Genomic DNA, 11,396 nt, shown 5'->3' on the forward strand with positions numbered 1-11,396 from the left:
TGCTGTGGCTGTGTCAGCCTTTCCTGCACGGACTCCCACCTCCGTCCAGTCCCCACCACAAGTCCCTCTCTCGTCTCTCTCTTCTCACTTAATCCTGCTCCCGCCAAACCTCCAGCCTTGAAAAAGCTGCAGGGGATTGCATGAGAAGCGGAGAGATGGCTGGGACAGGAGAGGAAGGAAGTGGCAGCAGAGCCCCGACCATATCCACTTTCATGGAGGACAGGCTGACCCCTCAGCCTCGGGGACCAAATCCAAGCTCTCTCCTTTCTGTTTACTTCATCAGCATCCTGGCATTTAACTTGGCCCAAGTGAGAGTGGCTTTGGGCAGTCTCAGTCCTTAGGAGTGGCAAAGGTCCTGGGCTGAGAAAGCCACTGGTGCCAGTGTCCCAGGGAGGCTGTCCACTCTCGCAGAGACAGGCTCAGAGCAGTAGAGATGAAAGCTCGCGGGCCCGGGGAGAGGACCTGCTGGGCTCGCACTACCTAGGGAGCATTCTCTGCAAGCGCAGTCTGACGGGGTTTCCAGCAGCCTCCTGCTAGTGTTGGCAGAGACATCCCAGAGGAAGTCACCAGTCCTCAGCAGTCCTACCACTCTCCCTGACCCCCTGTCCGAGTCACACACACATCTTGGAATAGTCTCATGGGGGGTGGGGTGGGGGCTGGAGGTATGTCCCACCGTGGCTGCCTTGCTGTCATTCTTGAGGAGACAGCTTAACTCATGCCCTATCCAACTTCAGCCCTCTTTAGCAAGACTACAAAGAGGTGGTCTTACCACAGGTGTCATGGGACACCATGCGAAGACCAGGCTTTGCAGCCAGCAGGCTTGCGTTCAACGCCAGCCACGCTATTTACTGCAAGTTCCCCAGCCCCGTGGAACCTCGGTTTCCTCACATCTACAGTGACTGTAACAACACCTACTGCGCAGGCTACTGTGGGAATTAAATACGATGCTATGTGCAAGTACCTAACACTCTGGGTACATACAAAAGATGCCTGACAAATGTCTCCTCCCACTTCTTCTGGAGGGACCATCACAGGCCATAGCTTAGTCAGTCAGCCAATAGCTTCCTGCTCCTTTCGGAGTGTTACTTGGTGGCCTAGAAATGATTATAGGGAGGAAGAGAAATCGTCTGGGCCCCAGGAGATGGGTGAGGGAAACCGTAATATTTGCTCTCTGCTAGCAAAACAAGATGGTGCCACCCACACCTCCCCCAGGTCCCACAGACGTTGGTCCCACAGCCACCCAGCGGGCACAGCTGCAAGGAGTGACTCTCTGATAAGAAGTGGAGGCTGCAATACTCACTTACGGCACTCCGTCCTTTTGTTCAGGAGGAAGTGCCCAGGTGACCCCGTTAATTATCAAAGGACCTCTCCTGAAATAAAACTACGATTTTAAGAAGATTCTGACTGTGTCTGCTGAAGGCAGAGTTGCACCTTTTCAAACCAGGCTGCTGTTGACCGACGCGTTCTCCCTAAGGAAGGGACAAGGCTGACGAAGGGCTCTGGCAGTTTCCTCCTCATCTGATCACCAGGCCAAGGGTGGGGGTGCTGGTGTTCGTGGCATCAGGGCCAGAAGCCGATGACTATTTTGTGGGAGGCTGCATGAGACTCTGGGTACAAGCACAGCTGCTATGGGACACGGGTGACAAATAAAGCACCAAATCGAGAAAAGCCAGCCCCTCCAATGGCTCTTATGATTGTCTTGCCCTCCTAATACATTTTTAGGAAGTAATTGCTGGCACATAGGAGAGCTGTTGATTGCAGAACAGCTAGGAAAGCAGACACCAGAGCCAAGGTGCCTGGGTGTGGGATGAGCCACTGAACTTCTCTGCCTTAGTTTCCTCGTCTACAAAATGAGGACAATCGCCCCCTCCCAAGCAATGCGTGTAGAGTTTAGGACAGGGCCTGGCACAGTGTACGTGCTACATAGTGTCGGCTGTTATTTTTTAGCCACCTAAAACATCTGCCTTTCGGTGAATTCTCTCGGGTTTTCTAGGCATGCGATCGTATTAGTGAATAATTAAAAACTGGCCAGTTCTTCTTCCATTATCCTACTTTCTATTTCCACTTCCTGTTTTATCTCATCGGCTATAACATAGGCCCTTTTGGGGAATGGTGAAAACCAGTGGAACTTTCCAGCAGGTAGGATGGATGTGAGATGAGAGTGGCTGGGTGTGAGGTAAGATGGCTCAGCTGCAGAGAAAACCCTAGAAAACAATACGGAGGGGCTCCAGCTAAGAGACGTTTTAGAATAAGTGTCGGAGAGATTTGGGGGTGATACTGAGCATAAAAACGAATGACCGAAACCGATTATCAAAGGAATTTTATTACAATTTAGTCATGTGGAAAAAAGAGAAAGAAGGGGAAAAAATTCATAATCTCACTTTACGATTAGTTTTGAGATAATGGATTTGAGAGGAATTTGCCAATACTTTCATTTTTTACTGTATCTCCACAGTCTGTCACAAGTTAGCTATTTCCAAAATACTTTACAATGTTTGTAAAAATGTTTCTAGCTCACAAAGCAAACTCACACACGTGGCCTTGCTTTGTCTTCACAAAATCTCTGTGGTAGATATTACCGAAGCGTCGGATGTGAGGGGAGGCACCATAACGCAGGGGTCGAGAACCCGGCCCAGGTTTTAAAACCTGGCTTTCTCGTGATGTGACCTTTGGTAAGCCACTTAACCGCTCTGTGCCTCGGTTTCTGCACCTATAAGATGGAAGCAATAATGCGATCCCCATCACGGGGTTGCTTACTAGTGTGGTAAACCATACCCTACAAAGGTTGGCTGTTACTAAGAATATTGAGCAACTTCATGGCTTGCAAAGCTCTCTCCCTCTCTTACCCAACCTTCTTTGGTGCTCACACGCCTGCCACACATTTCCTTGCAAACCACACTGCAGACTTTAAACTGTGGTCTGTCCTGCTACCTGTGTGCTTCATGAATCCGCCTCAGTCCTTGGTTCCCCACACCCTGGGGACCCATGAAAGGCCCTCCGATCAGGGAGCCGCATGGCCAACAGTGCTCTTAAATAACTAGTCCAGGGCGACAGGCCAGAGTCAGACCCGCACACGGCGGCCAGGGAGTGTGGTCGCCGGGCCTACGAGAGATCCTCTTTCTCCGCACACTGCAGTCTTGGTCTCATGTGGCTTAGCTGGGCCTTGGCCCTCTGCCCGCCCATAGGAGGCAGCCTTTCTGTCGCACGCTGGCACACACAAACAGGACTCCTGACAGTCCTGGTTTGGGGGCCTGTTCTCCTCAGTCATGCCACTGAGACCCACACAGAAGAAGGACAAACCATGAAGGAACGGGAGGCAGAGGTCACTAAGCACACACCGGGTACAGCTGCCAGAGGTCTCGGGCAGGCTAGGGTCCCGCGGGGAGGAGGCTGGACACCTGGGGAAGAAGACTTCCAGGAGACAGAGGTTTTGAGGAGCAGTTTGAAAGGTGTCTGAGAAGGAACCGAATACGCAGAGGAGAGAAGGAACGGTTTACACGCAGGCAGACGCGGATGTGGCCTAGGCCCACGGCGGGGCTGTGAGCAGCTATTTGGCTGCAGTGGAAAATCCCAACCAGAGGCAAGAGTTTAATTCAACAAATATTTATGGCACCTACTTAGTGGAAAGAAGAGGGCCCAGCTGAGTCACTGGGCACGGCCCTGGCCTGGCACCACAGCGTTACTCACAGGGACCACGAGAGCTGCCGGAGCAGACCAGGGACTTAGAGAGGGTTTGAGAGCCAGGACAGGTGCTGAGGACCACCTGGCCCCGAGTGATGCCTACGCCCTGTGGGGACCTGAGCTCAGCAGCCAGCTGCGGCCGCACTCTCTGGCAAAGAACTGCTGAGAACAGAGCACCAGGAACACTGCCCCTGCCGTGTCGGGGTGACCAGGGGTCTGGGACCATAATACAGCATGTGGCAGGCAGGCCTGAGGGGGTCCATCGGCAGGTGCCCAAAGCTAAAAAGGCCCTTTCCTTCCTCCCCGCCAGTCTCACCTCCTCAGGCAGCCCCAAAGCTGAGGGTGCTGGGACAGGGGGCGGGGGGCGGAGGCGAGGGCGGTTCAGGGAGCGCGGCTGCCTCGCTCGTCTGTTTCACACCGTCCTTCTCCTCCCATCCTCATGGTCCCACTCCCGGCCTCACTCAGCTGCCGCCCCATTGTCCTATGTTGCCACAGGGTCCCTGTCCCACTTGTATCCACCGGCCCTACCCCCTCATGCCTGGCTGTCCCGGCATTCATGGCCCAAAGGCCCAGGAGTCACACTAGAACATTCTTCGGCTGCAGTTCAGGCTTCGGTCCCCTTGCCTGCGAGTTCCCCACAGCAGGCCCCCAAAACCCTGGGCAGGAAGCAGCTGGTCCCAAGCGAAGTGACCGCACAGAGGGTATGGTAACAGTCTGCGTGAACACTGACCTAACTGGGTGAGCGCAGCCTTCTGCGGCCATTCTCCAGGAAGTAGCACCCCAAAAGGTCAATGCAGACGTGGGCTGCTGCTGAGGGCCTGCTCCAAAGACGCCCCGTGTTTGCAGAGCTATTTCCATTCTGCAAAGTGCTGCCACTTCTGATCCTTACAGACACCCCGGAGTCACAGTGATCCCATTGTACAGATGAGGAAACTGAGGCTCGGGGCTAGTAAGTGGCCAGCTAAAGCTCAGCAGCTGTTAAATGGTAAAATCGGGACTGGAACTCAGGCCCGCTGGATTCCACACTTTTTACATTAGGCCAAGGTCCGGATGACGGGTTGTTGACTGCCCCCCATCTACGGCACTTGCCCCCGCTTATTTCTGTCCTGGCACCCACCACACTCTGCGAGTCACTCCTTCTTCGTGCCTTCTTCAGTCACCTTAGCCCTCGTGTGCCACCTGCCCTTTGCCTGGGATGTCCTTGACCATTTTCTCCTTGCAGCCAGTCACTACCCTTTCTTTAAGAAATACCACCTCCTCTGCGAAGCCCTCCCTGTCACAGCCCAGCAGAGCCAAGCGCTCTCTCTCAGCCCCAACGCCTCTGCCCCTGAACCTCTGCATGCCATGATGTTGACGTTCGATGCTAATTAACCATTTGTGCATCCATGCCCTCCCTCCCCCACCAGCCTGGGGCCTGCTCCTCTTCCTCCTCAGTGGCTGTTTGTTGAAGGGAGGGAGAGAGGGAGGGAGGGAGGGAGGGAGTCCAGACATTCTGGTCTGTTTCGTTAAGAAGGAGCTTACATCAGGAGGGCACCCTGTCGTCTTGAGAAGGCAGGAGAAAGAATGACTTCACTGGCCCTCGAGCCATCTGCGGGCCTGTTCTCATCTTTGGCCCTTCCCCCTGTCCCCACCCACTACCTCCAGAGAAGCCACCTGGGTTTTCCCTCAGACCACCCTCCCATCCTCAAATGGAGCCAGGATAGCAGCCCGGCCTGAACCTGTGACTCACTCCTGCCTTCAGGGCCCTGTGTTTGGTGAGGACAGTGGCGCCAGGGGTCCTGCTGCCCTGCCTCCCTCCAGCCAAGGGCCAACAGCATGGCCTTCCCTTCCCCAGCGCCAGCCCACGCCCACGGGGGACCCTTGGAACACAGCTCCACGGAGCCCCGAGAGAAGGCTACCCCAGTGTGTCGTCCAGACCTGCGGGGTGTCAGATCCGTGGTCCAGGAGCCTCAGACAGCCCCCACCCGCAGACCCGCTCCCTACCCTCCCACCCGGGGGGCTGCAGGGCAGCGTGACATTCTGGCATTAGAACACATGCTGGTGAGGCCCAAGCCTCGGCCACCCTCCAGGTTATTTACACCTCTCTGAGGAGCCAGCTGGCAGAGATGGAGCCCACTGGAAAGGGCAGGTCTGGGGGAAGGCACCGGCTCCTGGGCTTGACATCAGGACCAAGAGTGGCTCCCAGACCCTCAGACGCCGATGACATGTTTACCTGAGAGCAAAAGGAAAGGAAAGCTTGACCTCCCAGTCCCACCTCGGGGCGCCCCTGGATGCTAGATCCTGGGGGAGGGGGCAGGGCAGGCACCTGAGGGATTAACCTGGGCCGCCCAGCTTCCCTGCAGGAAGAGGTTCCCAAACCTGTGCCTCCTGGGTATAAGTAGAGGTGGGAACCACGGCTGGTCAGTGGCTCCTTAGGCCCCAGCCTCCCCTGGGCAGCCTCACACCCCCACCCTTCCTTAAATCCTTGTCCTAGCCCCGGGAAGCCACCCGTGCTGGCACAGGGCACAAGCCGCCGACTCATCCCCGTGCGCGACGGCCTCCCCACCTCACTCACAGCAGCCTCATCTGCTTCTTCTCACACCTGCTCACGTCTCCAGCCAAACCGGCTCCACTGCAGCAGAACCGTTTGACCCGGGCCGGGACAGCTGCGCCACTGGTCCCAGCTGCTCAGGGCACTCGTCACAGAATTCTTCCGCAGTGAGTGGGTTGTCCGCTCCGTCTGACTGGCACCTCCTAACTGCTCTCAGCACGCCACTCTCGCGGCCAGAGGGGGCTTTTTCAAACGCGAGCATGACCACATCTCACGCCTGCTTAAGGCCTTTCCATGGTTGCCCTGGCATAGAGGCCTGGCATTCAGGGCCTCCGTGGGCAGGCGGCCAGGATGTCATGCGCCTCTCCCACACGCCTTCCCCCTCACTTTTCCTCGGCTCCATCCACACAATTTCCCGAAAAGGCTCTACTCTGCCCCCCGCCGTGGTCCGTACTATTCCACCCCTGAAGATGCCTTTCCCTTCGTTTCCTGTCTGGCTCATATCTTCTTAAAGAGTCTGCCATCTAGGCCTCTCCTGATCCCCAGCAAGCTAAGCTGTCTCCCACCACGCCTCAGACGGCAGCCGCCCCTGTTAGGCGGGCCAGAGCCGAGGTCCAGCAGTTTCAGGAGCTCGGCAGACTTGTGTGCAGCCTGCAAGATGCTGGCAACCCGCTGCAGCCCACCCCTGGGCCCGTGATCATCAGTGACCTGGTTGTCAGGTGACAGACACAAGGCTAAGGAAAGACACGGGGCTTGAAGGCTGAGTGACCACATGACCCGGCCGCCCTGGGGACTTCAGCTCCTCCGAGAGCAGAACATGTCTAGACAGTTGAACCCCTGGAAGATCAATCTCTCCCTCCTCACTCACTCCCACCCTGACCGGGGTCACTAAGCGGGACACACCTGGAGGTGCCGAGCCTGGGGTAGAAACCCCTTCTGTGCCCAAACCCCTTCGCCACTCCACCCCCGGCCCCTCTTTCAAGGGCAGGAGAGAGGCCCAGCTGGACACAAACGGAGAATGCCCTGGCTCCCCACGGCCTGAGGCTTGTGGCTCCCTGAGGGGTCCTGGGGATTGAGGGCGGGAAAAGCAGTCTGATGGCCCCTAGGGCCAAGTAGGAGAAAGACCACCCAAAAATGTCTGGTGGGTATGATGAGATGGGAGGGATGAGGGGACCAGTTATGCTAAGAACGTGGACTCTGGAGTCAGACTCACCCTGATTCAACCCCTGGCCGTGGCCTGGGGGAGACCGTCTGCCCCGAGTCCCAATCTCCTCCTCTGTAAAACGGGCTGACAGTGGCGCCTGTGAAGAGCTCAGCTCGGAGCCTGGCCGAGAGAAGTGCTTAGCCAGCGGCAGCCGCTCCCACCTCCACTTCTTCAAGCTGCAGCCATTCGTGTTGTCCACAAGGATGGGTCTGCGTACCTCACAGGGCTGTGGCACAATCAATGGGGTCATGGGTGGGAGGAGCCCCCATGGTCACATTCAGCCTCTGTGCTCAGGCCGCCAGGCCCTGAAAGCACCGGCCCATTTCTAGTTCCTGACCAGACACGGAGAAGAGGAAAGACCGTCAGGGCCGCATGGCCAGCCCACTGGCTCACCCCCTTAAGCACTCCCCCACCAACCAGGCACCCCAGCCTCCTAGCCCTTGATCTTCTCTGTCTTGCTCTGCCCTCCCTCCCCTTGGCATCCCCAGAAGCTGGTCTGTTTTCCCTACCAAGCATGCCTGCGGGCCTCATTTCCTTCTGGCTGGTGAGGCTGGGCCCGTGGGGTGGCCGTGGCAAGATGGACAAGGTCATGATGGCTCGACACTCAGGGTCTTACTTGAAAAGGCCAAAGTTTTCTGTAACCATTTGGGTTCCTCAAAGCCATTGTCCAATGCCAGGGTAGGGGGCTCTTCTCTTGGACCCCACCCATCCCCACCACCATGGTCCTCCCAGCAGGGGAGCGAGGAAGGGGAAGGGACACTCACAGGGTGCAGTGCTCAGCAGAGTTGTAGCTGAGGCTCAGCCCCCCACCTACTGGCTGGATGGCCCCTCTGTAGAGTGAAGATACCCCCTCCAGTATGGAGACGTCAATGAATGGACAGGGAGGCACATCCATCACCCCGTGGGGCAGCTGTTAGGAGGCCCAAAGAGAGAAGGGGAGTCTGTCCTTCTCGTGCTCAGAACTAGCTGAAATTGAGCTGCTGATCCTGCCTCAAGGGATAGAACAGAGCCAGGTGGCAGGGGATGCAGTGCCCAGACAGAGGTCACAGGGCAAGGACAACACTGGGAGCTCTTGTCCCAAAAGGCAGACCTAAGAAGATAGAATCTTTTAATTACAAGCTTAGACTTCCTGGGCTGCTGGCCAGGGTACACCCAGCTCTCAGGCTTCTCTACGGGCCCAGCAGGGACCCTGCCTCCCTCTGCCCTGAACCTCTCAGGGGAAAGAGGGGTGTCCAGTGACCCCAGGACAGAGGAAAGGAGGCAGCAGACCCAGCTGGGGCTGGACTTGGACTCTTGTCTCTGGGGAACTAGGAGGGAGTGAGGGGAGGGCGATGGGGCCCGGATCAGTTCAGGACCCCTCTCATAACTCACCCACTCGGGCTCTGCCGAGACCTGGGTAGGGCTGGGGATGAGAGGGGCACTGGTCCTGCCCGCCTCCCCTCCCTCTCGGACATACAAACCCCCTGGTCCAGATTCTCTGAAGACCAACTCATCACCCTGCATGAGACAGCAGGGAGGGGTGGGCTCCGTGGGTGAATTAGAGAGTGGAACCCATCTTTTCCCACCCAAGATACTCAAGAACTTTTTTTTTTTTTTTTTTTAATGTGCAAGCTTTGCTAGGCAAAAACATTGTGTCAGATTTTTTTTTTTTTTTTTTTAATGTGCAAGCTTTGCTAGGCAAAAACATTGTGTCAGATCTGTCCAGGCCAGAGCTTCGGAAGAGCTTGTGACCCGTTCATCTAGTTTCCTGTCATCTCCGGAGGATCCCAGCACAGATGCCAGCAGCTCCATCTGCATCCAAGGAGCCGGAGACCCGTTCAAGCAGGACCCAGAGGGCAGGGCTCTTCGCCTGTCCGAGAAGGAGCTTTCCTGTGCAGTTTCTCTTTAAATCAGGCAACTACTCAGAGATGAGTGTTTTTTTAACTCTTATTTGCTAGACAGAATCTAAGGGAGAGACGGCGAGAGGCAGGAGTTGCAGGCTGTGAGGGCTGGATTTCCCTTCTGAGGGCTTGCCGCCTCTCTCAGAGGAAACTCAGTAAACGGACTTGGATTTGTAGAGCAATGCATGTTTACCAAGGGCTTTCACATATCAAAGCGCATCTGATCCCTAGGCTTACAGAGGGGAAGTCTGGAATTCAGAGAGAGTAATATCTCACCCCAAGCCCGGGAGAGCAAGCAGAGAGGCCAGGTCGCCTCACCCCATGCTCTACGCGCTGTTCATCTCAACCAGCTAGGCCAGCTCTGCACAGACACAGCCCACATGGGTGCCCGCCCTCTTCGCCCCAGGGCCCCGGGGAAGGCCGCTCTTCCTCCCCTCTCCTCTCCTCTCCACCTCCTCCCTGGAAGGCGGAAGAAGGAGACAGCTTGGGTCATCTTCTAGGCGCAGCCCTTGGAGCCATCCTCAAGGCATCTGGTCTATTTATCTACCCAATGTGTGGTCAACGTGAGTGGGCTGGAACTCGGTTTGGCCCATGCCCCAGCCCGAGGACTTCACATTGCTTTCTCTCCAGTGGCCATCTGGGATCTGTGCTCCTCTGCGGTCTGCACCCAGAACCTGAAATCTCGTTTCCCACCTTGCTCTGCGATGGCCCCGGTAGGAAAAGGAGAAGATGGTCAGCGCCAAGGTAGAGCATGTGCTGGCGGAAGACCGCTCCAGGCCACTGCAGCCTTGACCTTGAGAGAGCGGGATGGCTTCCCTGCCAGTCAGGCCCAAGTCTCAGCCTGGTCCCTGCCCAGGACAGTCCACTTGGTGCAGAGAAAAGACCTCGGCCACCTGCTGGCTGGCGGTAGCTTTCCCAACCCACTCTGACCAGCCAACATACTAGAGGAGGTGAGTGTATGTACCCCGGAGCCCTTTGGCCGGGGTTCAAACTCCAGCTCAGCCACCCATTCGCTGTGTGACGTTGGGCAAGTTCTTAACCTCTCTGTACCTCAGTTTTCCCATCCTTAAGATGAGTACAATACTATAGTACCTACCACATAGGATAGTTATAAGAAGTACATGGGTTAATACATTGTCCTAAGGTGCTTAGGACAATGCCTGACGCATCATAAGAGCTACCTAAGTAGTCAGCTCGTTATTACTATTGTTGTTAGCATTATTATTTTCTAATCCAAGAGAGACTGTAGACATCAAAGCAAGCAAAAACCTAATGCCCTTGGGGAAGTCTCAGAGGAAGAAAGGAGGAGGCCTGTTCCGCAAAGGACTGTCACCCTCCATGGGTGGGTGACTTACGTCAGGTGGAAATAGCCATTAATAGTAGTTCCCTCTTGGTCCAGTCATAAAGCTACAGAGCACGAGGGGGTGAGAAATTTTACTATTGTGGTAGCGAGAAATGTTACTACAGGGCAGAATTCCATTTTTAGAAACTGGGAAGTTATTTTGAGCGGAAGGTTGGCGTTTGTTATTTTTTAATAGTCTCTGCACTCTAACAATACAGGCATATGCTCGCTCTGAGGAGAAAAGAGGGCACAGTGGGGAGCCCTGCCATGCTTCTGTGGTTGCTAGGCAACCCCTCCGTCCTTCCACCCCAGCTGGAGCCTAGCGGAGAGCCAAGGGTGGGCTCCATGAGCCCTCACAACCCCTTGTCACAAATGCCAAAGCACATTAGATGTCTCCGAGGCCCTCTCAAGGGTGTCTAGAGAAAGCAACCTCATCTTCTTTTCATCCTGAGCAGTGTGTAATTAGGGAGGTGAATCAGCAGGGAACAGCATTTGCACAGCCACAGGCATGCTTCACTTTCTAGAGCTATATTAGTTTCTTGTGGCTGTTATAACGAATGATGATGAATTCAGTGGCTTAACTGAAATTTATTTGATTATGGTACTGGAAGCCAGAAGTCCAAAATCAGTGTCACCGGGCCCGAATCAAGGTATCACAGGGCTACGCTCTCTCCAGAGGCTTTAAGGGTCAGTGTAATCCGTTCCTTGCTGCTCGCAGGCTTCTGGCGGCTACCGGCATTCCTTGGCTTGTGGCTGCAT

The 11,396-nt window shown here is 55.6% G+C and overlaps 1 long non-coding RNA gene across 1 annotated transcript; it reads right to left on the reverse strand.

Annotated features, from left to right (window-relative positions):
• Positions 1-2,307: 2,307 nt before the first annotated feature.
• LOC111745082 lies at positions 2,308-6,802 on the reverse strand. Its single transcript, XR_002782484.1, has 2 exons — positions 6,236-6,802; positions 2,308-5,893 (listed from the first exon to the last, which is right to left on the reverse strand). It is a non-coding gene; the product is annotated as an uncharacterized LOC111745082 (long non-coding RNA).
• Positions 6,803-11,396: the final 4,594 nt, after the last annotated feature.

Source organism: Pteropus vampyrus, unplaced genomic scaffold (genome assembly GCF_000151845.1).
Source record: "Pteropus vampyrus isolate Shadow unplaced genomic scaffold, Pvam_2.0 Scaffold6, whole genome shotgun sequence".
In the NCBI taxonomy this organism is placed as follows: Eukaryota; Metazoa; Chordata; class Mammalia; order Chiroptera; family Pteropodidae; genus Pteropus; species Pteropus vampyrus.